The following is a 26,737-nucleotide window of genomic DNA, read 5'->3' on the forward strand; positions in this document are numbered from 1 at the left end:
CCAATAGTAAACAGGCAATTGTCGAAAGTAAGGTAAAACATACAGGAATGAAACCTCCTTTTTCTTGAGGGATATAGGATTGAGGTAGCTACAGCGTAGGCCTCTAATGGGCCAGAAGAATAAACAGATTTGTGACAGGTGGTAGCTACATGGAGGTCACTCATGGACCATTTGATAAGGAATAAGGGTAAGTCAGCAGGCGAGAGCTGCTTTAACATTGGGGGAGGAGAGGGGGGCGTGTCCGGGAGATTTAAAGAAGTATAAGTATTACAATCACATAGTTGATAATCAGTGAAATATATCAGTGTCCAATAATGTACATAAAAGAGATGTGGGCGTGAGAGCAAGACAGTTACTGTAAACCTATGTGTGTAGATAAAATGACATAATAGCGGGAGGCTACCCTCAAAATAAAGACTGACAACTTATTTTATCAGACATGCCAGGATTAATAGTAAAACATTGTGCAATAAGATAAGGAATTGTTGCCTCTAGAAAGGAATTGCAAAAGATCTATAATATTTTTCTACACTTTACATATAGGGCAAAGGAGACTATATACATTCAATATCAAACAGTAAAAAGAGTTTATGTAGACTGAAGATGTAGTGATAGTGTAGTGAGAACGGCATTTGTTGTCTATGATCTCATATATTTAAACCTAAGCCCCCAAGTATACCTAGGTGGCAGGTGCATTAGCGATGTTAATCGTTAGTCTGTGCAGAACTTAATGGGAGTGTACAGTACATAAGCAAAGCATACAACGTGTTAAGAAATCCTTATCTACTAAACTGCAGGCTACTATTGACTGCCCTCATCATGCAATAACTAATAATAAGGAGACCATGTAAATGTAACCCTACAAACTTCTGAAAGGAGAAACTGTAGAGTAAAACTTGACACTGTTAGAAATACTCATATATTACTTGCATGCCCCAGGTCTGGGTATCAGACATTGAGTCATCATACAGAATTCTGGAGCTTGTTACCCATAGGATAATAAATAGTTAATCCTCACTTACACATGTAATGCAATAGAATTGTTAGTTGGTGTAGCGCATCTGTTCTATGAGTAACTTCTTACACCATAGGTAGAATCAGTTACTTAGTGGGAGACTAGTGTCTCAGCTCTCATATTATCAGCAGTCTAGTTTAATCAACACCAGCTCTTATGATTGTAAAGCTTAATAGACTCCAAATATATAGCCACAGTAAGGTTATATTACTTGATTTACAGGATGGACATTAGTAGCTCTGTATTGAGGACGCGTGAAACCTCTCTCCAGTGGGTGCAATTTGAGATAATGGCACATATGGATATCAGGCTAAATGTCAATAGTGATGTCCCAATTTATCATCTTTATATCATAGAGCCACTGATACTGATTAGAGGTTTGTGTTACTGAAGGGGTGGGGGACAATATTGTCTAATTGCATTTTGCAGATCTAGACAAAAAACTTTACTTAAGATGAAGAAATACAAATGGCTCATAAAGTGTGTGAGACTTAATAGGCAGCTAAGGGGAACTAATATATAACTGCATCATATATTTATGGTCATGTATGGCAGCAATGGCATATACAATAGGATTACATTAAAACCTGATTGACAAGGAGAACTTGCTGACCAAGAGAGTGAAATAGCTAAATCTAGGAACCCTTATTGTCTTAGTTACTGGTAACTTAGCATGATATATCTGTCAGCATGAGCATAGTATGTAACCTCTAAGAAACAATAGGTGCAGAACATAGAGTACATAGATTGCATTAAGCAGACCTAGAATAAAAACTTTACTTAAGATGAAGATATACAAATGGCTTATAATGTGTGTGAGACTTAATAGGCAGTTAGGGATAACTAATAGATAACCACATCATATATGTATGGTCATGTATGGCAGCAATGGCATATACAATAGGATTACATTAAAACCTGATTGACAAGGAGAACTTGCTGACCAAGAGAGTGAAATAGCTAAATCTAGGAACCCTTATTGTCTTAGTTACTGGTAACTTAGCATGATATATCTGTCAGCATGAGCATAGTATGTAACCTCTAAGAAACAATAGGTGCAGAACATAGAGTACATAGATTGCATTAAGCAGACCTAGAATAAAAACTTTACTTAAGATAAAGATATACAAATGGCTTATAATGTGTGTGAGACTTAATAGGCAGTTAGGGATAACTAATAGATAACCACATCATATATGTATGGTCATGTATGGCAGCAATGGCATATTCAATAGGATTAAATTAAAACCTGATTGACAAGAAGAACTTGCTGCTAATTATAGGACCCCTATTGTCTTAATTACTGGTAATTTAGCTTGATATATCTGTCAGCATGAGTCTAGTGTGTAACATCTAAGAAACAATAAGTGCAGAACATGCATAGATTACAGCCCACCGGACCTTGCATGGGACAAAAGTGACATATATAAGAACAAAAGTTAGTGATGCTGACAAGGAAATAGGAGCTGTGAGTAAAACCCATATGCAAGGCGAATAGTTATCTTAGGCAAGTGAGTAACTGAGTACCCCGTGAAGAATAACTAACAGTGTCATCTTAATCAACCAATACCACTCCATTGTATACAATCAAGTCTGGGTGTGTAGTACAAGTCTCTGTGGGCTGAATAGGAATCTTTGGCAAGCAGGAAGCACAGGACAACCTGTCTCACTTTCACATGGTTGCGGTAAGTCTCCGTGTACTGAGAGATTGGCTTGTCGCGGTAGTCTTGTGAGTTTGCTGTGCTGAGTGTGCTGGGCCTGAGATGTTTGTTAGGGAGTCGGCCGCATCAGCCGCACCTCCCCACCCAGTGTCTGGGAGCCAAATCAAATCGGACGCATTCAGAGGGCAGCATAGGCTGATAGTAATCGCAGCTGTAGAGTCTGGGGGCCATCCCATGAAAGGGGTCTCCTCACCCTCGACTTCAAGACTCTTTGTAGATAAGCCACTCACTTCAAGAGAGACTGAGGCCATGTGGGAGATCAAAGCAGGTTTTGCTGTTTCCTTAAGGTCTCGCTGGGGTTCTCCATGAAGTTCTGGTGGCAGAGGCAAGAATGGCTTGATAGCACTCAAGGGAAATGATCTTGTTGCTCCTCCAGGGGTGTATATACAGACAGGCTTTCTCCACCTATGATGACATGTGGCTTCAGCAATCCACTAAGGTTCTCAAACTGTTCATGCATTTTAATCTCAAACTTATTTAGGAGAGCTTCAAGTACGGTATGGAAATCTTGAACTTCCATTGTGTATAATAAAAAGTCTACACATGCTTCTTCTGTTTCATTTAGAAGGCTGTGCTAGAAAAACTAGGATTTCTCTCCTGTAGAGCCGCCAAAAAGCTCCACACTGCTAGGTGCCATACAATCTCCTCTGTGTATTGCGGCAGGGGTATATGCTGGATGTGACTAAATATGATGGATGTCAAGGTGGATTGAGAATCTTCTGAGCAGAGCTCCAAGTTTAGCGGCCATCTTCCAATGATTGGGTTTTTAAAAAAATAAAACTAAGCGTTTATTGGTGATTGTTTTAAAAAAAAAAAAACATCATGAAAACAGTAGAGAAACTGCTTCCACTGAAATAGGTTAAAAACATACCTCTGTCTAATTTTTAACAAAAACAACTGGTTACACAACAAGACAGAGAGCTAGTTAAAACATGAGAAAGACCCCTAATGCGGTCACGTTTCCGTTTCACATAACGCTTCCTCAGAGGGGGTGCGCCGGGCTGCAGATTCGCTTTATTTATACAGGGAGTGCAGAATTATTAGGCAAATGAGTATTTTGACCACATCATCCTCTTTATGCATGTTGTCTTACTCCAAGCTGTATAGGCTCGAAAGCCTACTACCAATTAAGCATATTAGGTGATGTGCATCTCTGTAATGAGAAGGGGTGTGGTCTAATGACATCAACACCCTATATCAGGTGTGCATAATTATTAGGCAACTTCCTTTCCTTTGGCAAAATGGGTCAAAAGAAGGACTTGACAGGCTCAGAAAAGTAAAAAATAGTGAGATATCTTGCAGAGGGATGCAGCACTCTTAAAATTGCAAAGCTTCTGAAGCGTGATCATCGAACAATCAAGCGTTTCATTCAAAATAGTCAACTGGGTCGCAAGAAGCGTGTGGAAAAACCAAGGCGCAAAATAACTGCCCATGAACTGAGAAAAGTCAAGCGTGCAGCTGCCAAGATGCCACTTGCCACCAGTTTGGCCATATTTCAGAGCTGCAACATCACTGGAGTGCCCAAAAGCACAAGGTGTGCAATACTCAGAGACATGGCCAAGGTAAGAAAGGATGAAAGACGACCACCACTGAACAAGACACACAAGCTGAAACGTCAAGACTGGGCCAAGAAATATCTCAAGTCTTGATGGGCCAGATGGATGGGCCCGTGGCTGGATTGGTAAAGGGCAGAGAGCTCCAGTCCGACTCAGACGCCAGCAAGGTGGAGGTGGAGTACTGGTTTGGGCTGGTATCATCAAATATGAGCTTGTGGGGCCTTTTCGGGTTGAGGATGGAGTCAAGCTCAAGTCCTACTGCCAGTTTCTGGAAGACACCTTCTTCAAGCAGTGGTACAGGAAGAAGTCTGCATCCTTCAAGAAAAACATGATTTTCATGCAGGACAATGCTCCATCACACGCGTCCAAGTACTCCACAGCGTGGCTGGCAAGAAAGGGTATAAAAGAAGAAAATCTAATGACATGGCCTCCTTGTTCACCTGATCTGAACCCCATTGAGAACCTGTGGTCCATCATCAAATGTGAGATTTACAAGGAGGGAAAACAGTACACCTCTCTGAACAGTGTCTGGGAGGCTGTGGTTGCTGCTGCATGCAATGTTGATGGTGAACAGATCAAAACACTGACAGAATCCATGGATGGCAGGCTTTTGAGTGTCCTTGCAAAGAAAGGTGGCTATATTGGTCACTGATTTGTTTTTGTTTTGTTTTTGAATGTCAGAAATGTATATTTGTGAATGTTGAGATGTTATATTGGTTTCACTGGTAAAAATAAATAATTGAAATGGGTATATATTTGTTTTTTGTTAAGTTGCCTAATAATTATACACAGTAATAGTCACTTGCACACACAGATATCCCCCTAAAATAGCTATAACTAAAAACAAACTAAAAACTACTTCCAAAACTATTCAGCTTTGATATTAATGAGTTTTTTGGGTTCATTGAGAACATGGTTGTTGTTCAATAATAAAATTAATCCTCAAAAATACAACTTGCCTAATAATTCTGCACTCCCTGTACGTGTTAAGTTGCTGCCTACTCTGACGTTATTTCCCTTTGATGTGTTTGATAGGTTAACAGATTTTCTCCAACAAAATGAATCCTATGATAGGTTGGATCCAATTAGTGATTAAGACTGGGTTTTAGTGCTAGTACGATAATTGCAAAAAAATTCAAAAGGAGATAGCATTGTATTACATTTTTTTTTAAACTCATTATGGCCAATGTCGATTATTGATAGGTTAAAAAAGAATGATTGACATATATGTATGCCTATAGAGATGAAAGAGGACTTTTATTTTACTAGTCAAAGAATTTGATAGGCTCAATGGAATGATTGACATTAGACATGTGCAATGCTAAAAATTTTGTTTCGTTTAGTTTTCATTAGTTAAATAAATAATTTTGTTTTGGCAAATTAGTTAAGTTAAGTTAAAGAAAAAAATATTTCGGCAAATTAGTTATGTTAAGTTAAATCGTTTTTTCGTATCCTATCGTTATTTTGGATCCATTCTTTATTCTTATTCATTATTCTATTCTTATCTTCAGAATAGAATAATGCACATGAATAAAGAACATGTCACGATGCACCGCTCTAGCCGTTGCTAGGGGCACAGCGTCTCCTTCCCTACTCGTTGTCAGGGGCTGTGTCGGCTCCGGGTGTGTGCGGCGCTGACGTCATCGCCACATGCTCCTCTGTCTGATGCCGGTCCGGATTCCTGTGGCGCGAATCCTGCGCCTATGTAAGTTGCACAGAATCGATCTATCACTGCCCAAGTATAGCTGTTACTTTGTTTGCTCCTGGGTGTGATAGATCATTACTGCTATTTGCCTTATTGTTGCTGAACCCTGCCTGTCTGACTACTCTGCCTGTTAAGCCCTAAATTGCTGGATTTATACTGCTGCTGAACTCTGCTTGTTTTACTACTCTGCCTGTTAATCCCTAAATTGCTGGATTGATATACTTCTGCTGAACTCTGCTTGTCTGACTACTCTGCCTGTTAACCCCTACATTGCTGGATTGATATACTGCTGCTGAACTCTGCTTGTCTGACTTCTCTGCTTAATTAACCCCTATTGTTCTGGATTACCTCTCTGTTGTTAAACCCTGCCTGCCTGACCATTCTAGTGGTTCACCCTTGGACTGCTTTAAGATTGCCAACCCTGCCTGCCTGACCATTCTAGTGGTTTACCCTTGGACTACTTTACCATTGCCAATCCCTGCCTGCCTGACCATTCTAGTGGTTTACCTTTTGGACTGCTTCACCATTACCGCTGAGTGCTGCTTACCTCATCTTGCAAACTTTCTCTGCTCTGGGATATTCCCTATCATTCTGGCTCAACGCCGGGATAAGAAGACTACTGGCTGAGTTTGGTCTGATAGTGGAGTATCCCACGAGCATAACAGAACAGATCCGAAAAAACAAAAGGATCCGAAAAAATATTTAACTTAACATAACTAATTTGCCGCCGCTTGCCAAAACAAAATTATCTAAATCCCCCGTCACCCACATCTCCGACACTAAATAAAGCTATTAACCCCTAAATCGATGTAGCCCCATATCGCCAACACTAACTAAACCAAATAACGTCTAAACCTCCGTTCCCCGACATCGCCGACACTAAATAAAGCTATTAACCCCTAAATCGCTGTAGCCCCATATCGCCAACACTAACTAAACCAAATAACGTCTAAACCTCCGTTCCCCGACATCGCCAACACTAAATAAAGCTATTAACCCCTAAACCGCTGTTCCCCGACATCACCGACACTAAATAAAGCTATTAACCCCTAAACCGCCGTACCCCCACATCGCCAACACTAACTAAACCTATTAACCTCTAAAGAACCATTCCCCAACATCGCAGACACTAAAATAAACACTAAATAAAGCTATTAACCCATAAACTGCCGTACCCCCACATCGCCAACACTAAATAAACCTATTAACCTCTAAAGCGCCGTACCCCACATCGCCAACACTAACAAAACCTATTCACCTTTAAACCGCCGCCCCCGCATCGCTAGCTAAATTAAACTATATTAACCCCTAAACCTAAAAATAGACCTAAATTAAAGTTGCAATTATTAACTAACTACCTATTTAAAAATAAATACAAACTTACCTGTGAAATAAAAATAAAACCTAAGCTAGTTTCAATATAACTATTTAATAACTACCTAGTTAAAATAAATACAAACTTACCTGTAAAATAAAAATAAAACCTAAGCTTAAACTAAAAAAACTAACATTACTAAAAAATAAAAAACAAAGATTAGAAAAAATAATAAACACTAAAATTACAAAAAATAAAAAAACAACCATTACAAAAAATAACAAACAAAAAAATAACAAACAAACGGCTAGATTACGAGTTTTGAGTTATGAGCGGCTCGGTGCTAAATTGCAAGTTATTGTCACCGTTCACCTCCCTATAGCCCTGCTATTACAGGTTTTCATAAACCTGGCGTTAGCAGGCAATATGTGAGCGTCGAGCAAAATTGAGCTCCATACCGCACCCAAATATCAGTGCTGCTGTGAGCTGGTTTTACGTACTTGTGCACGATTTCCCCATAGACATCAAAACACCTGCAATAAAGGAGCGTAAAGCTCGGTAACACAGCCCCATTGATTCCTATAGGGAAAGAAAAGTTATGTTTACACCTAACACCCTAACATAAACCCAGAGTCTAAACACCCCTGCCGCCCCCGATATCGCAGACACCTACATTACACTTATTAACCCCTAATCCCTAATAATTAAAATAAATCTAAATAAAAATTACTATCATTAACTAAATAATTCCTATTTAAAACTAAATACTTACCTATAAAATAAACCCTAAGCTAGCTACAATATAACTAATAGTTACATTGTAGCTATCTTATGTTTTATTTTTATTTCACAGCTAAGTTTGTATTCATTTTAACTAGGTAGAATAGTTAGTAAATAGTTATTAACTATTTACTAGCTGCATAGTTAAAATAAATACAAATTTACCTGTAAAATAAAACCTAACCTGTCTTACACTAACACCTAACCTTACACTACAATTAAATAAATTACATTAATTAAATACAATTAACTAAATTACAAAAAAAACCCCACTAAATTACACAAAATAAAAAAGAAATTATCGAATATTTAAACTAATTACACCTAACCTAATAGCCATATCAAAATAAAAAAAAACCCTAGCCTAAACTAAACTGCCAATAGCCCTTAAAAGGGCCTTTTGCGGGGCATTGCCCCAAAGAAATCAGCTCTTTTACCTGTAAAAAAAAAAAACAACCCCCCCAACAGTAAAACCCACCACCCACACAACCAACCCCCAAATAAACCCTAATCTAAATAAACCTAAGCTCCCCTTTGCCCTGAAAAGGGCATTTGTATGGGCATTGCCCTTAAAAGGGCATTTATCTCTTTTTCAGCCCAAACCCTAATCTAAAAATAAAACCCACCCAATAAACCCTTAAAAAAACCTAACACTAACCCCCAAAGATCCACTTACAGTTTTTGAAGACCGGACATCCATCCTCTACGAAGCGGCAGAAGTCCTCATTAAAGCCGGCAGAAGACTTCATTCAAGCACGCCGAAGTCTTCATCCAAGCCGGCAGAAGTCTTCATCCAGATGGCATCTTCTATCTTCATCCATCCGGAGCGGAGCGGCTCCATCTTCAAGACATCCAGCGCGGAGCATCCTCTTCTGTTGATGGCTAACGAAGAATTAAGGTTCCTTTAAGGGACGTCATCCAAGATGACTTGGATCAGCCAATAGGATTGAAGCTCATTCCTATTGGCTGATTGCATCAGCCAATAGGATTTTTTCACCTTTAATTCCGATTGACTGATAGAATTCTATCAGCCAATTGGAATTCAAGGGACACCATCTTGGATGGCATCCCTTAAAGGAACCTTCATTCTTTGTTAGTCGTTGTCAGAAGAAGATTCTCCGCGCTGGATGTCTTGAAGATGGAGCCGCTCTGCGCCGGATGGATGAAGATAGAAGATGCCATCTGGATGAAGACTTCTGCCGGCTTGGATGAAGACTTCTGCCACTTCATTGAGGATGGATGTCCGGTCTTCAAAAACTGTAAGTGAAGGGTTTATTGGGTGGGTTTTATTTTTAGATTAGGGTTTGGGCTGAAAAAGAGCTAAATGCCCATCCAAATGCCCTTTTCAGGGCAATGGGGAGCTTAGGTTTATTTAGATAGGGATTTTTTGGGGGGTTGGTTGTGTGGGTGGTGGGTTTTACTGTTGGGGGATTGTTTGCATTTTTTTTTACAGGTAAAAGAGCTGATTTCTTTGGGGCAATGCCCCGCAAAAAGCCCTTTTAAGGGCTATTGACAGTTTAGTTTAGGCTAGGTTTTTTTTTATTTGGGGGGGGGCTTTTTTATTTTGATAGGGCTATTAGATTAGGTGTAATTTGTTTAAATATTTGATCATTTCTTTTTTATTTTTTGTAATTTTTTTTGTAATTTAGTTATGGTTTTATTTTACAGGTAAAGTTGTATTTATTTTAACTAGGTAGCTAGTAAATAGTTAATAACTATTTAGAAACTAGTCTACCTAGTTAAAATAAATACAAACTTAGCTGTGAAATAAAAATAAAACCTAAGATAGCTACAATGTAACTATTAGTTATATTGTAGCTAACAGGGTTTATTTTATAGGTAAGTATTTAGTTTTAAATAGGAATTATTTAGTTAATGATAGTAATTTTTATTTAGATTTATTTTAATTATATTCAAGTTAGGGGTGTTAGGGTTAGACTTAGGGTTAGGTTTAGGGGTTTATAACTTTAGTATAGTGGCGGCGATTTTGTGGGCAGCAGATTAGGGGTTAATAACAGTAATGTAGGTTGCGACGATGTTAGGGACAGCAGATTAGAGGTTAATAATATTTAACTAGTGTTTGCGATGCGGGAGTATGGCGGTTTAGCGGTTAATATGTTTATTATAGTGGCGGCGATGTCAGGAGCGGCAGATTAGGGGTTATTTTAGTGTTTGCAATGCGGAAAGGCCTCGGTTTAGGGGTTAATAAGTAGTTTTTGGGTGTTAGTGTACTTTTTAGCACTTTAGTTATGGGTTTCATGCTACAGCTTTGTAGCACAAAACCCATAACTACTGACTTTCAGTTTACGGTACGAATCTTGACGGTATAGGGTGTACCACTCACTTTTTAGCCGGACAGGCAAACTCGTAATACCGACGCTGTGGAAGTCCCATTGAAAAAGGACTTTTTGAAAGCTGCGGTAGTTACGTTGCATTACGGCCAAAAAAGTGTGCGGTGCACCTATACCTGCAAAACTCGTAATACCAGCGGTAGTGAAAAAGAGCCATAACACTGCTTTTTCACCCATAACGCAAAACTCGTAATCTAGCCAATGCCAGAAAAGGGCATTTGTATGGACATTGCCCTTAAAAAGGTCATTCAACTATTTTAAAGCCCATTAAAAATAAAAAAAAGCCCTAATCTAAAAAAAAAAAAATCCCATTACAAAAAATAACAAGTGAAATGATCCAAAATAATAAAAATTGTTCCTATTCTAATACCCCATTTAAAAAAATAAAAAAACCTAATCTATAATAAACTACCAATAGCCCTTAAAAGGGCCTTTTGTAGGGCATTGCCCTAAAGTTAACAGCTCTTTTGCAACACCCCCTAACATTACAAACCCCCCCAAACCCCCAAAATAAAAAAAACAACTAAAACAAACCTAATCTACCCATTGCCCCGAAAAGGGCATTTATATGGGCATTGCCCTTAAAAGGGCATTCAGCTCTTTTACTACCCCTAAAGGGCATTCAGCTCCTTTTCGACCCATTAAAATAAAAAAAGCCCTAATTTAAAAAAAAAAGAAAACACAAAAAAATAAAAAAAACTTAACACTAACCCCAAAATCGGTACTCACAGTTGCTGAAGTCTGGTGAAAGATCTTCATCCCAGCGGCAAAGCATCTTCATCCAGGCGTCTCCATCTTCATCCATCATGGGACCGGCATCTTCTATCTTCTTCATCCCTGCGGAGGCGAAGCGGTCGGTGGATGCGTGGAGGCGGAGGTCCAGGCAGAGGTCAAGGCGGAGGTCCATCGGTCCCTCTTCATGTGATCGTCTGCCGCACACTGAGGATTCAATGCAAGGTATCCCTTTTATATTGAGGTACTGTTGCATTCCTATTGGCTGAAAAATTTAAATCAGGCAATAGGAATGAGAGCTGCTTAAATCCTATTGGCTGTTTTGAACAGCTAATATGATTTAAGCAGCTCTCAGGCCTATTGGCTGATTTGAATAGTGTTTATTATTTTTGTAATTGTAGTTTTATTTTATTTTTGTAATGTTAGGTTTTTATTTTTTGGGAATGTAAGGTTTTATTAGTTTAAGCTTAGGTTTTATTTTTATTTTACAGGTAAGTTTGTATTTATTTTTAAATAGGTAATTAGTTAATAATTGTAACTTTAATGTAGGTCTATTTTAATTATGTTAAAGATAGGGGGTGTTTGGTTTAAGGGTTAATATAGTTTAAATTAGGTAGTTGCGACATGGGGGACGGCGGTTTAGGGGTTAATAGGTTTAGCTAGGCCTAGATTTGGAGTTTGGCGTTAGCCGTGAAAACCAGCGTTAGAGGCCCCTAACTCTGGTTTCTTACGGACTCCGGTATTTCGAGTTCATTTACCGACACTCAAAAATCACCCAACGCTCAAATTTATACCGACACCTCAGACCCAGTAGTAAACATATACCGACAAAATAAACATTCACGAATCACAAAACAAATATTACACAAAGTACACTTACACTCATACAAACACTACACTATGTTTATTTTTAATATTTAATAATTTTTCATCAAAATACAAAGGATCAAAGTTGCGAGATCTCGGGTGTTAGTAAAAAAACTACACAAATCCATTTTCCCATTGACTTACATTGACACACGGGAAAAGACCCTCATATACCTACATCTAACTAATAACATTATCACAAATATACACTCATCGATGCATACAAACAATATACACCACATGACATACAAAAAATATTTATTTATTACAAAAAGAACACGATTTAGTGACTTTTTCACTCAAGCTCATGACGTCACTCACTTTACGAGGAAAACCAGTCTTAGAAAAAAAAAATTACCAAATTTTAGAGCCTCCATTGACTTCTATTGGGAAGACGTGCTCGTGCACGCGAAACCCACATTTCCCTAACGCACGCAAATAGCGTAGACCGAAAAACTCCAAATACCAGCGCTAGAAAATACATACTTTTATGCGTTAGACCCAGCTATGATAAATAGATCAAGAAATGACTATTTCCCTATGGTGGATTTATGGATTTTACTTTTTGAATATTCACAACACCATTAAATTGTTTCAGACTTTTATATTACATCAACTACAAATCAACATCACTAGTAACAAACTTTTTGTTATCAAAATATTACATTTAAACGGACACCAAAATAATGTAAACTTTTCTGGATTCACAAACACTACACAATGGGAAAAAATTCTCATTTACCTTTATTATTGCATTTCAGTTATTCAACTCATATGCTTGCAGCAACAGCATATCTACATAAGCTTAACACATGATCAGTCATGGATGCACATACATTACTTTTAACATTCACTCATACATGTGCATTCAAATGATGGGGGAAAAACACATTACATTCTCTCTAGGAATCACAAAACAGAACATATGGATTTTACTGTACTTTTAACATCATGATTCCATCACCAGAAACCATTAGGAATTACGTACAACAAGAACATCATTACACCAGATTACAGATGTCACTTTATGGGAAGGAACAACAATGTCAGACCGCTATATAGAAGTCAGCATATGTGGGACACAATCACAATATATACGTACATGTACATAACACGCATCACCCATCACGCAACCACAAAGCACACATTTAGATTTTATTCAGCACACAATAACAATGTAGTCAAATACAACAAAACAATGAGGATTTCAGAACTACATAGGCAGGTTAATAATATCATGACGTCATTAGAAGATTCAACCATACACATCACAGATTCACGACTGTACCGCCCCTTTCGGAACTTTAACACTCAATACTACAATACAACATATACGTAAATAACAGTTTGGAACAGCATTATTAGGGAGATTTGAATGGGACTATTAATAAATATTGTCCGATCGCAAATCACTTATATATATAATACTACAGATGACAGCCGGAAGTTCTTCAGTATTAGTGCGATTTTAATGGGACGCCTACAATATTTACATCTCGGCAATCACTTATATATACAATACTACAGATGGCAGACGGGAAGTTCTGAATTATTATTGCGATTTTAAAGGGACGCATACAATATTGACAGCTCGGCAATCACTTATATATACAATACTACAGATGACAGCCGGAAGTTATTCAGCATTAGTGCGATTTGAAAGGGACGCATACAATATTGACAGCTCGGCAATCACTTATATACACAATACTACAGATGACAGCCGGAAGTTCTTCAGTATTAGTGCGATTTGAAAGGGACGCATACAATATTCACATCTCGGCAATCACTTATATATACAATACTACAGATGGCAGACGTGAAGTTCAGAATTATTATTGCGATTTGAAAGGGACGCATACAATATTCACATCTCGGCAATCACTTATATATACAATACTACAGATGACAGCTGGAAGTTATTCAGTATTAGTGCCATTTGAATGGGACGCATACAATATTTACAGCTCGGCAATCACTTATATATACAATACTACAGATGGCAGATGGGAAGTTCATAATTATTATTGCGATTTGAAAGGGACGCATACAATATTGACAGCTCGGCAATCACTTATATATACAATACTACAGATGACAGCCGGAAGTTCGGAATTATTATTGCGATTTTGCAGGGACGCATACAATATTGACTGCTCGGCAATCACTTATATATACAATACTACAGATGGCAGACGGAAAGTTCGGAATTATTATTGCGATTTTAAAGGGACGCGTACAATATTGACATCTCGGCAATCACAATATTGCAGCAACATTGATCGATCACATTCGATGCACATTATACACAACTATGCACTTTCATTCATGTTAGCCTGGACGTGTGCTTGTTACTATAAGATCGCGTTTAAGAAATATTGATTATGCATATGATCAAACATTACAAACATGCACTGTATGTGTGATATTTGACACTTTCACATTGAGATTCATTGTTGGAAAACAACATTTCAGCAAACAACCAAAAAACGCCCACTGTGAAAGCATTCGCGCCGCTCACATACAAACAGGTGAATACAATCAGCAATCATTACAAACTCACTACCATTGGACTAATCGTACTATAAATCCCCCAAACAACATGGCCAAAGCATCACTTGTGATCCACATCAGATCAAGTGCATACCTTGTTACGCTGTTTTGAAAGACGGATGACGATGACATGGTAGACGCTGCTGGTGCTGCTATTGGCGAACTAGCTTTTGGTCGAATCAGGCAGCCTCGGCGGCTCAGACTGAGACGAAGGGGTCGTCTGGTTCGAGGTCCTCCTGTCTACAGGGTGAGACCCACCTTGGAAAACATGAGCGACTTTGAGGTTTATGATAAGTATCGGCTCGATCGCGAACAGCTCATTGGCCTTTACGATCTTCTTAAACCTCATTTGGAGCCACGTATAAGAATAAGGACTGCTGTTCCCACTATGAGTAAGATGCTAAGCTGTCTATACGTCCTGGCCTTCGGGAGTTTTCAATCCGGAGAACTGTACATGCATGGCCTGGCTCAAGGTACATTCTCTGGGGTGTTTGATAACTTTCTGGACGCCATGGTACGTATCAGTAAGCAATACATAGGATTCCCACAGAATGATGGTGATTGGAGGCGCCTGAAGCGGGAATTCTTTGATATTGCTCAATTGCCCAAAGTCTTGGGAGCCATAGATTGTACCCACATTGCGCTGCGTGCTCCAATTGATGACTTGCCCTTCAGAAATCGCAAACATTTTCATAGCCTCAACGTGCAGTATGTTTGTGACGCACGGATGAGGATTATGCATGTGTGTGCAAATTTTGGAGGGGCTAGTCATGATGCCCGCATCCTCTCTCTGTCGTCCCTGTGGAGACCGTTTGAGGAAAGACAAATGCCCCCTGGTTATCTCGTTGGTGAGTATTTGTGCACAACATGGTTAATTAGTTTGACAATTGCCACTGTAGTTTTAAAATGTTAGCGTAATGTTCAGCTATAGGATGCAATTTAACTATTTATTTTTTTCCCCCGCTAATGTCTTTTAGTTCAATGCAGATATGTAGCATGTCTTACCTTAAATGCTCAGATAGAGAATGCAATGTAACCATGTAGTTTGCATTTTACACAAGGTTTGTTTTTGGAGAAATATGCATATGTAGCATGTCTTAGCTGAAATGGCAAGATATTAGCGAATGCAATTTAACCATGTCATTGTCTCTTTCCGCTAATGTCTTTTAGTTCAATGCAGATATGTAGCATGTCTTACCTTAAATGCTCAGATAGAGAATGCAATGTAACCATGTAGTTTGCATTTTACACAAGGTTTGTTTTAGGAGAAATATGCATATGTAGCATGTCTTAGCTGAAATGGCAAGATATTAGCGAATGCAATTTAACCATGTCATTGTCTCTTTCCGCTAATGTCTTTTAGTTCAATGCAGATATGTAGCATGTCTTACCTTAAATGCTCAGATAGAGAATTCAATGTAACCATGTAGTTTGCATTTTACACAAGGTTTGTTTTAGGAGAAATATGCATATGTAGCATGTCTTAGCTGAAATGGCAAGATATTAGCGAATGCAATTTAACCATGTCATTGTCTCTTTCCGCTAATGTCTTTTAGTTCAATGCAGATATGTAGCATGTCTTACCTTAAATGCTCAGATAGAGAATGCAATGTAACCATGTAGTTTGCATTTTACACAAGGTTTGGTTTAGGAGAAATATGCATATGTAGCATGTCTTAGCTGAAATGGCAAGATATTAGCTAATGCAATTTAATGGGAAGATAGAGAATAATATTGAACTAGATTTTTTTTTTTTTAAATAAACATTTGTTAGTGGACTATCGTGTACAAAACTTTTTATTGGACTCCAAATACTATTTTGAGGATTCTGTTAGAATTATGTTCTGTTCATGATTTATAGGTGATTCTGGGTACATGAGCCGGCCTTGGCTCATTACCCCCTTGCGTAGCCCGACTGATGTGTCTGAGGAGCGCTACAATAGGGCTCATAAGAGAACCAGGGCGGTGGTTGAACGGATGTTCGGGCTCCTGAAGATGAGGTTCAGGTGCCTGGACAGGTCGGGAGGAGCCCTCCAGTACAACCCAAAGAAGGTGGCTAAGATCGTTGTAGCCTGTAGCGTCCTGCATAATATTGCACAGCGGGCTGGGATGCTGCAGGGCGTCCCAGCGGACCGAAACCTCCTCAGAGATGAGGAGGATGATCCTGTTCTAGAGGGGCCATTCCGGGACGAGGGGCTCAATGTCAGAGCAGACATCATCAACCGCCACTTTAGACGGTAAAGAATAGAAGTTAGACTGGAGTATTGTCAATAGATGTGAACTCTAGGGAAATGACAAGTAGAGAATTGTGCAAACATGTTAGGATTGTTCATCAAATGCTAAAAATGTGTTTCATTTATTAATATAGGTGATGCTCTGGGCATTGGGTCCCGAAGCGAGTCTCTGCCACCTGGTTTTTAAAGAGGACATCAGATGGTAAGTATAAATGTATGGACTGTTGCTGGCATGAATTGTACACAAATACATCATATGGCATACATTTTCTAAACTAGTATTTAGTTTACACATTACTTAAAATGTAAATACTCAGAAAGGGATCCTCTAGCATAACTATCCTCTAGCATGACTATGGTTCAATGTCACACATTAGAGGTTTGTCCTGCTCAATATGACTCATCTTCACACTTGATAGAACATAACACAAGATGCTACACACGCTTAGTAAGCTAGTGACAGAAATTTATTCTGAAATGGGGGTTGGGAGAGGGGTACAGAACTGATTCACACACTTGTAGTAATTTTTATTAAACTTTTTCTGCCATTAGGGAGCTGACTTAATCTAAATACTGAAAGGGAAGAATTAGAAGCCTGACAGTGAAGATTGCCCAGACTGACAGTGGAAAAAGCCAAGATTGAAATTGAAGTATACCAATGGGATCATGTCTGGTATTATCTTTCCAATCTGCTGACCTTGAAAACATACAAAGACATGTTCACATGGTAAGTGCCAACTATTTGATAGAATAAGGCTGTGGAGGCATCCTATTGGAGACACTTAGATTATTTTCTAATTTTTAGATGGTATTTCACAGTCCTCTATTTTGGAAATGATGAATAACACACCTATTGAAGATCAACTGTTTACCCCTGAATTGACTTTCAAAGACCATGCATTATCTAGGTTGGTGTACCAATGCATGCTAGTTAAGAATCACAGGAAGAATGTTGAATATTAGTAGCTTACATACATTAGTCATATTTCGTTCATAATTAGATATTTAGGGATCACAATCAGACACTTAGATGATTTTACTTTTTTAGATGGTATTTCACAGTCCTCTATTTTATGAAATGATGAATAAGACACCTATTGAAGATAAACTGTTTAGCCCTGAATTAACTTTCAAAGACCATGCATTATCCAGGTTGGTGTACCAATGCATGCTAGTTAAGAATCACAGGAAGAATGTTGAATATTAGTAGCTTACATACATTAGTCATATTTCGTTCATAATTAGATATTTAGGGATCACAATCAGACACTTAGATGATTTTACTTTTTTAGATGGTATTTCACAGTCCTCTATTTTATGAACTGATGAATAAGACACCTATTGAAGATCAACTGTTTAGCCCTGAATTGACTTTCAAAGACCATGCATTATCCAGGTTGGTGTACCAATGCATGCTAGTTAAGAATCACAGGAAGAATGTTGAATATTAGTAGCTTACATACATTAGTCATATTTTGTTCATAATTAGATATTTAGGGATCACAATCAGACACTTAGATGATTTTACTTTTTTAGATGGTATTTCACAGTCCTCTATTTTATGAACTGATGAATAAGACACCTATTGAAGATCAACTGTTTAGCCCTGAATTGACTTTCAAAGACCATGCATTATCCAGGTTGGTGTACCAATGCATGCTAGTTAAGAATCACAGGAAGAATGTTGAATATTGGTAGCTTACATACATTAGTCATACTTATTTCATAATTAGATATTTAGGGATCACAATCAGAAAAAGGAATACATATTATAGTTGATATAGAGGTATTTGAATGGACATGAAATATTACATTTATGTTCAGCATACATATATATTATTGAAATGTTATATACATTATTATGTAGAATTAGAAAATCAGATATTTAAATTTATTTTTTATTACACAATAGAATGTTGTATGTTTTTTTTTTTTTATAAATTTAATTAATAAATATCTTGATAAAATGTTGAACAAAGTTAGAGCATAGACACAAGATGATTGTAAATGTATTTTATGAATATTTGACAACGTGTGTATTAACTTTGTTAAAATTGGTTTTTTAATTTCAGATTGTCATCTGATGACTTCCAGGAATATTTTTTTGTTTTTGTTTCAGAAACTTTAAATTTTTAAAATGGTAATAATAAACATTTTATTATTAAATACACTCTTTTGAACAGATTATAATAAATATCCATATAATCTGTCAATAAAAAACAATTTGACTCCCATGACTGGTAGTTGGCTATTTGACAAGCACATGCATAAGATCAAATAATGCATTAATTTTAGAAATTTCACTGATTCCGAAAATATTACATTAAACTATCTTTTTTAACATTAATTGGGGAGTGAGATCCATCGATGCTTTTTTTTAAAAATTCTTAGATGTTAAAATAATTTAGGATATGTAGTCAAAATTTGACAGAAATTATTTGTTTTCACTTTTAAGAAGGGGAAGTGGTTCAATTACATTAAAGTGACAGTGTTGTTGAATGTAAAATTAATTTTATAAGATCTTGTATCTTCCTTAGGTATCTCAAAACATTATTTTCTAAATTCTTTTAATTTTTACATTTATAAATGTTAGGTCATTTAACTTGATATTTTTCACAAGCTAGTTATTGGATGCCAGGTTAATCGATTTAATTTTCTAGTGGAGTCATTTAACTATAGTTATTAATATTATGTAGTTTTTAAAATCTTACCTCTTGGGTTAGACATCACATATCTATATATAATTTTCATTCCCCTTTTGTTTATTTTGACAATGTTAAATCAACATTCCAAATGTTTTTGTCCTTAAAGGGACATTCACAAAGTATATTGTGTATTGATTTTTCAATAATTCATCAAAGAATTTAAACATATTTAGAAAGTACTATAGAATTACATTCAGTCTTTAAATATACTTTGAAAAAAATACATCAATGCACATATCTTAGTCAATTACATAAGGCATCTATGTGCAACCAACAATCAGCATCAAAATAGCCTATGTAGATATGTATTTAATCCAAGAATATATATAATTACAATCTAATGATTGAATACCAAAACATATTAAGTTGTTCAAATATTATAATCTTATCCAAAATGCATACATAACATATAGCTTAATGTCCCTCTAAGCTGAAGACTCCAAAATACCTCCTTTACAATATATATTTCAGTCAGTGTGTAAAACAATCCAGAAGTTAATCTAAATTTGCTTTACTCATATGTTATACTAATTTAGCAAAAGGAAGGTGCCTAGGTTTCGGATATTTCAAGCATTATTGTAAAATGTTTATTTAAAGGGACATGAACTCAAAATATACTTAAAGGGAGACAGTTAAAAAATTAATGATTTATACATTCTGAATGAGTATTCTATTTTAAGCAACTTTAAAAATTGTCTCATATTATGAATGCTCCTTGTGATGTTGCTATCATTACTTTAAAAATAAGGCATTAAATATATAATTTATTTGCTTCAGTACTCTGGACAGAACTTGTTTTTTTTGGTTGGATTAATTTATTCAACAATCATCAAGGACAACCCAGGTTTTGAGAAAAAATTGTCCGTAATCTAAAATATCATTATTGATTTGCAAAGAAAGATAACAAGATAATTCTTAACATTTGAGAATCGGATTAAATTATAAAGTTGTTTAACATTTTATGCTCAATCTGAATCACGAATGCTAAATTTGTTTGGACAGTGTCCCTTTAAGAGATTTAAAGAGTGTATTTACTTCTCTTCTTATCTTGACATACTTTGCTTGAAAAGCATATCGAGATAGGCTCAGTAGATGAAGATTGGTGGATGCACAGAGATGCCATATGTGATTGGCTCAACCATGTGCATTTAAATTTCTTCTGTTGAGGATATCTAAATACTAAGATAAATTGAGTTACATTTTAAAGTCTAAACAATTTTCTATCTCTACAGATCATTTGATACAATTGTTTGGTTGTAATGTCTATTTAAAAATAAAGACGCCATTGCACAATAACATATATGAGCAGTTCAGACAAATACAAGCTCAAGGTTTATTTACTAATAACAAACAAACCTGTAGTTTAACATTTATAAACAGATTATCCAAGTTACTGACATTATAACCTGAATTTGAACATTCAGAAATATTGCGTGGGAAACGCATCTTGAAACCCCAGATTAGCATCTTTAAACATTAGAGTCTAATGTCACGCAATAGCACACAATCAATGTGCATTATGAAATGCATTTAATAGAGCAATATCAATACTTCACAATAAGTAAAGAAATGGATTTTATGAACAATAAAGACATACAATATTAAATGTGTATTTGTATTAAAGAAACAGACCGTTATTAAACCGAGAAATGTCTACAACATTTAATAATGTGACAGTATTAGATTTTAAAGAGAATTTAATCATTAATATTTAACGGATCACGGATAATAAATCTGCGTCACACATATCCGCATGACAGGCCCATGAGTTACAAATAAGTCTACATGAAAAATGAAGTTACAGCACCACCAGGAGGTATGTGTAAGGAAGTTACTAAGATATGAAACATTAAGGAACGGCCAATCAGAGTTCATCACACAAACACAACTTGAGTCAGGATGGTCTCATAGACATTCTAACAATATTTAAAACTTTTATCCAATCAGATGTACAGATAACTTGTCCCATGATGCATCTCATGTTTACTTCACCATATAAAAGTCCATTACACGTTGCCATCTTTGTCAGTTCTCTAATGCCTGCAGGCAGTGTTATATATTAATATTATTATAATATATTTAGTAGCCAAACGAGCAGGCATGTCAGCTCCCAGGTTCACCAAGGAGGAGAGCGCTGCACTGGTCCACGCCGTCAAGGACTTTTATCCCCAGCTGTTTGGGAACAAGAGGAGGTTGACAGATGCGCATGTTAAGAAGGCCCTCTGGGAGTCTATCACCAATGCGGTTAGATTGGTGTGTGACGTCCATTGGAGCCAGGATCAAATCATGAGGAGATTCGGAGATATGAGGTTGCGCTTAACAAAAAAAGTCAACCTCATAAGGGACTGGGTACAAGCCCGTAAAAGAGGGGGCAAAAGAGAGGCCCCGCGGAAACTGTACCTACTCCCTTATGAGGTGACTTTATGCGAGCTCCTCAATCTCCGGGTCCCCAAAAGATTTCGATCCTCGCCATCCTCGGCCTCCTCTTATTCCCTCCCAGCTGCGGGATCTGAAAGTCCTGACGCGGGGGCCAGGGCAGCTGCTTCTCCGTCCGGTGGCCTGGGAGGAGATGATGGAGAATCTGAACCAGGTAACTATCCAACTTCATATAATATCTTAATATTTTTTTTTTTTTTTTTTAAATGTGTATATAGTCAGATACTAAACCTATACAGATCTCACAACATACACTACATATGATGTTTAGATATCTGATTTTATATTAGTGACACATGAAATAGGAATGATGTTTCTTGCGCTCGACAGAATATGCGTCACAGAGCGAAAATGGAATAGCGCATACACCTTAACATGGGTTAGCTGTAAGTGGCATTGCTTTATACATGTTGGTCAAATGACGGATGAGTAATTCCGCTTGGAATCATTGCGCAATGATCGCGAAAATGGAATTTCGCATACACGTTAACATGGGTTAGCTGTAAGTGGCATTGCTTTATACATGTTGGTCAAATGACGGATGCGTAATTCCGCTTGGAATCATTGCGCAATGATCGCGAAAATGGAATTGCGCATACACGTTAACATGGGTTAGCTGTAAGTGGCATTGCTTTATACATGTTGGTCAAATGACAGATGCGTAATTCCGCTTGGAATCATTGCGCAATGATCGCGAAAATTGAATTGTGCATACACGTTAACATGGGTTTGCTGTAAGTGGCATTGCTTTACACATGTTGGTCAAAATTAAATGTGAATTATTATATATGTGAAGAATACAGTATTCTTATTTTCAATATTATACATAATAAAAAAAAGAAGAATCCAAATAAATTATAACATATGCCCATCAATTGATGAGAATGAAATAACACAAAAAATAATTTAAGCTACAGTAAACAACACAACTGATTGAAAATAAGAGTACAGGATATATTTATCAGGAATTGAATTGAGGAAACAATTAACTCATGGGACTACCAAAGGATTAATATTTTTAAATTGATTTGCTAATAATGTAAAGATTTTAAACATGGCATGATTTGTATTAATGATATCCAATCCTCATTTAATATATTACAGATCTGGATGTTGGTGCTGGATCCTCAAGGCAGGGCTTGTCACAGTATGGTATGTCTCATTTTAATTGACATTTGTCTTAGAAACATGGACAGAACATTACATACTAAATCCACATTGTTCAATATTTATATGTATCTTCAAAATGGATTTTAAAACTTTTTTCAAATAAGAATAAATAAAACCAAAAAATAGGATTACATTGTAAGACTACTCTGATTTTGTTTTGAATTTAAGATATCCCATCTATTCTGGATGTCTTAATGTAAGATTCTTTGAATGTCCAATTTATATTCTTCCCTTGTGTATTGCTTAATCTTATTTGTATACATTTTGAAATAATACACACAATTTTGCATATGTTTAGATTTTAAAAATATAGATTCAATTTTTGAAATTGATCACGTCATTTAAGGGACATGCCAACTAAATTTTACATAGAATTATTTTTAAACGTGATTTTATTGTTTTGTTTAAACATTTTATGAGCTACATTGGTTCAGTCTATTGTTTTAGTTCATAAACAAATTAATGGATTTTGGTTTAGGTTAAACAATGCATTACTGGTATTATCCGGCTGTTTTTCTATGCATAAATTGGCATATTTCCAAAAGTTAAAATCATGTGTTCAGATAACAGTAGAACATAGTTTAAAAAAGTATACAATTACACATTTAGAGCTTCATGTCCCTTTAATAGATGAAAATTAAATAATTCTTAGGATATCCTTAAATAACATATTAGATTGGAATTGCATGCTCAATCCCATTCATTACATCAACATATAGAGTAGAGAATTCATTAACACCAACATTGTCAAATCAATATAATTTTATATTAAAGGGATACTGATCTAAAATTATTAATGTTGTCATTCAGATAGAGCATGCAATATTAATCAACATTTAAATATAATACTATAATCATATGTGAAATATTCTATTGCTAAATGTATTTTAAAATCAAGAATGTACGTTTATCTGCAGCTCAATTTTGGTTGACCAACCTGGGTTTTGATTGATGATTGGTGGATACCTTCAACAAACAATATTTATTGAATCCAATATTGCTTATCTGCCTTTAAGATTAAAATGTAGCAACATTCAAATAATAATAGGAGTCAATGTTAAATCATTTGGAACAGTTTGAATAGTGAAATCAATGATTTAAATAAATCATGTCAGTGTCCCTTTAATAAACAATAGATTCATTCATCTTTACATTCTTTGGATTAGACAATATTGATATATAATTCACATATTCACTGTTGGAGTTACTTTATAGATATCAGCATACTCTAACAGCACCATGATTACATATTTGTACTAATCAATTTGGTTTTGTATTGTGATAAATATGTGTTGTGTCCTAAAAAAGATTACTGTACATTGCACAAATGGCTCGATGTGCCACATGTCTTTGTTTATATTTGTCAACAGCTGTTATTCAAAATGTGGTTTGTGTGTATTCTTTTAAGAACATTGATCAATGGGTATATTTAGATATGCAATAGCATCGTATGAGATGAGTTTGATGTCTAATATAGTCAGAAATTAAACATATGTTCAATACATCATTTTTAACAGAATCCCCTTGATTCAATCAAGCATTTTTTTGTTTAATGACTGCTCTATTCTTCACATTTTCAAGTTGATTATTCTTAAAATTCGCTACAGATGTGATTTAGTGCTATCCCAAATGTGTTCACTAATATATATCTATATCATTCATAGAGAGAGTTGGTGTGGGGAATCCAGCAGTGACACAGAGCTGCCTTTGCGGTCTCCTGGTAAGTCCATTGACTCATTTATATGTCATTGAAGGTGTATTGGTAATCAATATTATGAGCATGATTCTGATGAAGTATAACATTTGAAACAAACATATAATTTACTCCTCTGATTATATATTAATTTTCTTTGAATATTGAAAGATTAATAATTAAAACTTTCTTAGTCTACACCTTTGTTATTCAGAGGATGTATAGCATATGTTTGTTTCCATGTTCATTTTTGACAACAGTCATCAAGTGATACACACATGAGAAATCTTAAATGTTCTATGTACTATGCTTTTATGATTTTAAAATTAATACAAACAATACATTGAAAATCTGAATCATTGAGAATAACAAATCAAATGTCATTTGTATGCTCCATCAAAATGATGTAAATCCTAACTTTGGGTGTGTATATCTTTAATGCAACATTGATGTGTGTCTTTGATCAACAGTAACATATGTTATAATATCTGATCTTAACATGTACACAACATGTTATGTTTTACAGAGATTGATTTAACATGTGTGACGGAGGAAGAGGCTGCCTTGAAGTCTGATGGTATGTGAAATATATCTATCATGTTTCCAACATGTTGCTTTATTGGAAATCATTTTATTGAAGACATTCAAAGTCTACAGCTTTTGCACTTTAAAAAGGAATATTATTTGTCTGTTCAAATACACTACTGCCCCCTTTCTATATCAGGCAGCATGAAAATATGTTTTTTTTTATTATAAATTTATAATTCATGCCATCATTATGTCACATGCATATTCCAGGGCAAAACACAATAATAATGTTATAATTGTACAGACAGTCATTGATATTCATCTGAGTGCCTATATGCATACCATATCCTCATTTCATAATTGTTTAGAAATTCAAACACACTTCGAAGTATATTGAAAGTATATTGAAAACATAATCAATTTGAAATGCGTTGATTTGATTTCATGATGTATGAGATGTTAATATATTTGGATTATTTTTTTCAGATGGATCCTCCACCTCTGGTCATCTGGTTTCCGCCCCTGCCCAGTCCCCTGACCAGTCACAGACCCCTGCCCATGCCCAGACCCCTGCCCATGCCCAGACCACTGCCCAGGCCCAGACCCCTGCCCAGGCACAGACCACTGCCCAGGCCCAGACCCCTGCCCAGGCACAGACTCCTGCCCATGCTCAGACCCCTGCCCAGGCACAGACCCCTGCCGGCCCTTCCCATTTGTCATTTCCTGTCCCTCCCAAAAAACGCCCCTTCCCTGTCCCTCCCAAAACACGCCCCTTCACCCCCCTTCGCCGCTCTCCCCGTATTATGGGCCGTACAGCTGCCCAGACCGCAACTCACCACTCCCCAGCTGTACGGCCTACCCCGGAGCAGCAGCTCATCCCTCCTCAACCCAATCCCATCCCTCCCCAACACAATCCCATCCCTCCCCCTGTCTCAACCTTCATTGTCCTGGGTGTCGGATTGTCCTTCCCAGGCACAGCTGTAAGTATCATTCAAAATCCACATTATAAGATACTTAAAGGTACACTGAAGGAAAATTGTTTCTATTGTGATTCAAATAGAGCATGCAATGTTAATCAAATTTATAATTTACTACTCTTATGAATTATTCTTCATTCTCTTGCTATCTTTATTGAAACAAAGAAATTCCTAGAATTAATTTTAAATAGAAAATAATTGTGGACATCATTTCTTTATTGTAATAAATAGAAAGAAAAGTCCAACGAAGCCGGATGGTAATAATAAAATATAGTTCACTTTATTCCATTAAAAAGTAGGGGATAATACAAAACCATGTGGTTAGGTAGTTTCTATTGTGATTCAAATAGAGCATGCAATGTTAATCAAATTTATAATTTACTACTCTTATGAATTATT

The 26,737-nt window shown here is 36.4% G+C and overlaps 1 long non-coding RNA gene across 1 annotated transcript; it reads left to right on the forward strand.

Annotated features, from left to right (window-relative positions):
* Positions 1–23,082: 23,082 nt before the first annotated feature.
* On the forward strand, positions 23,083–25,900 carry LOC128652095 (uncharacterized). Its single transcript, XR_008401265.1, has 4 exons — positions 23,083–23,122; positions 24,805–24,860; positions 25,360–25,410; positions 25,848–25,900. It is a non-coding gene; the product is annotated as an uncharacterized LOC128652095 (long non-coding RNA).
* Positions 25,901–26,737: the final 837 nt, after the last annotated feature.

The sequence above is a fragment of the Bombina bombina genome, chromosome 3 (assembly GCF_027579735.1).
Source record: "Bombina bombina isolate aBomBom1 chromosome 3, aBomBom1.pri, whole genome shotgun sequence".
NCBI lineage: Eukaryota > Metazoa > Chordata > Amphibia > Anura > Bombinatoridae > Bombina > Bombina bombina.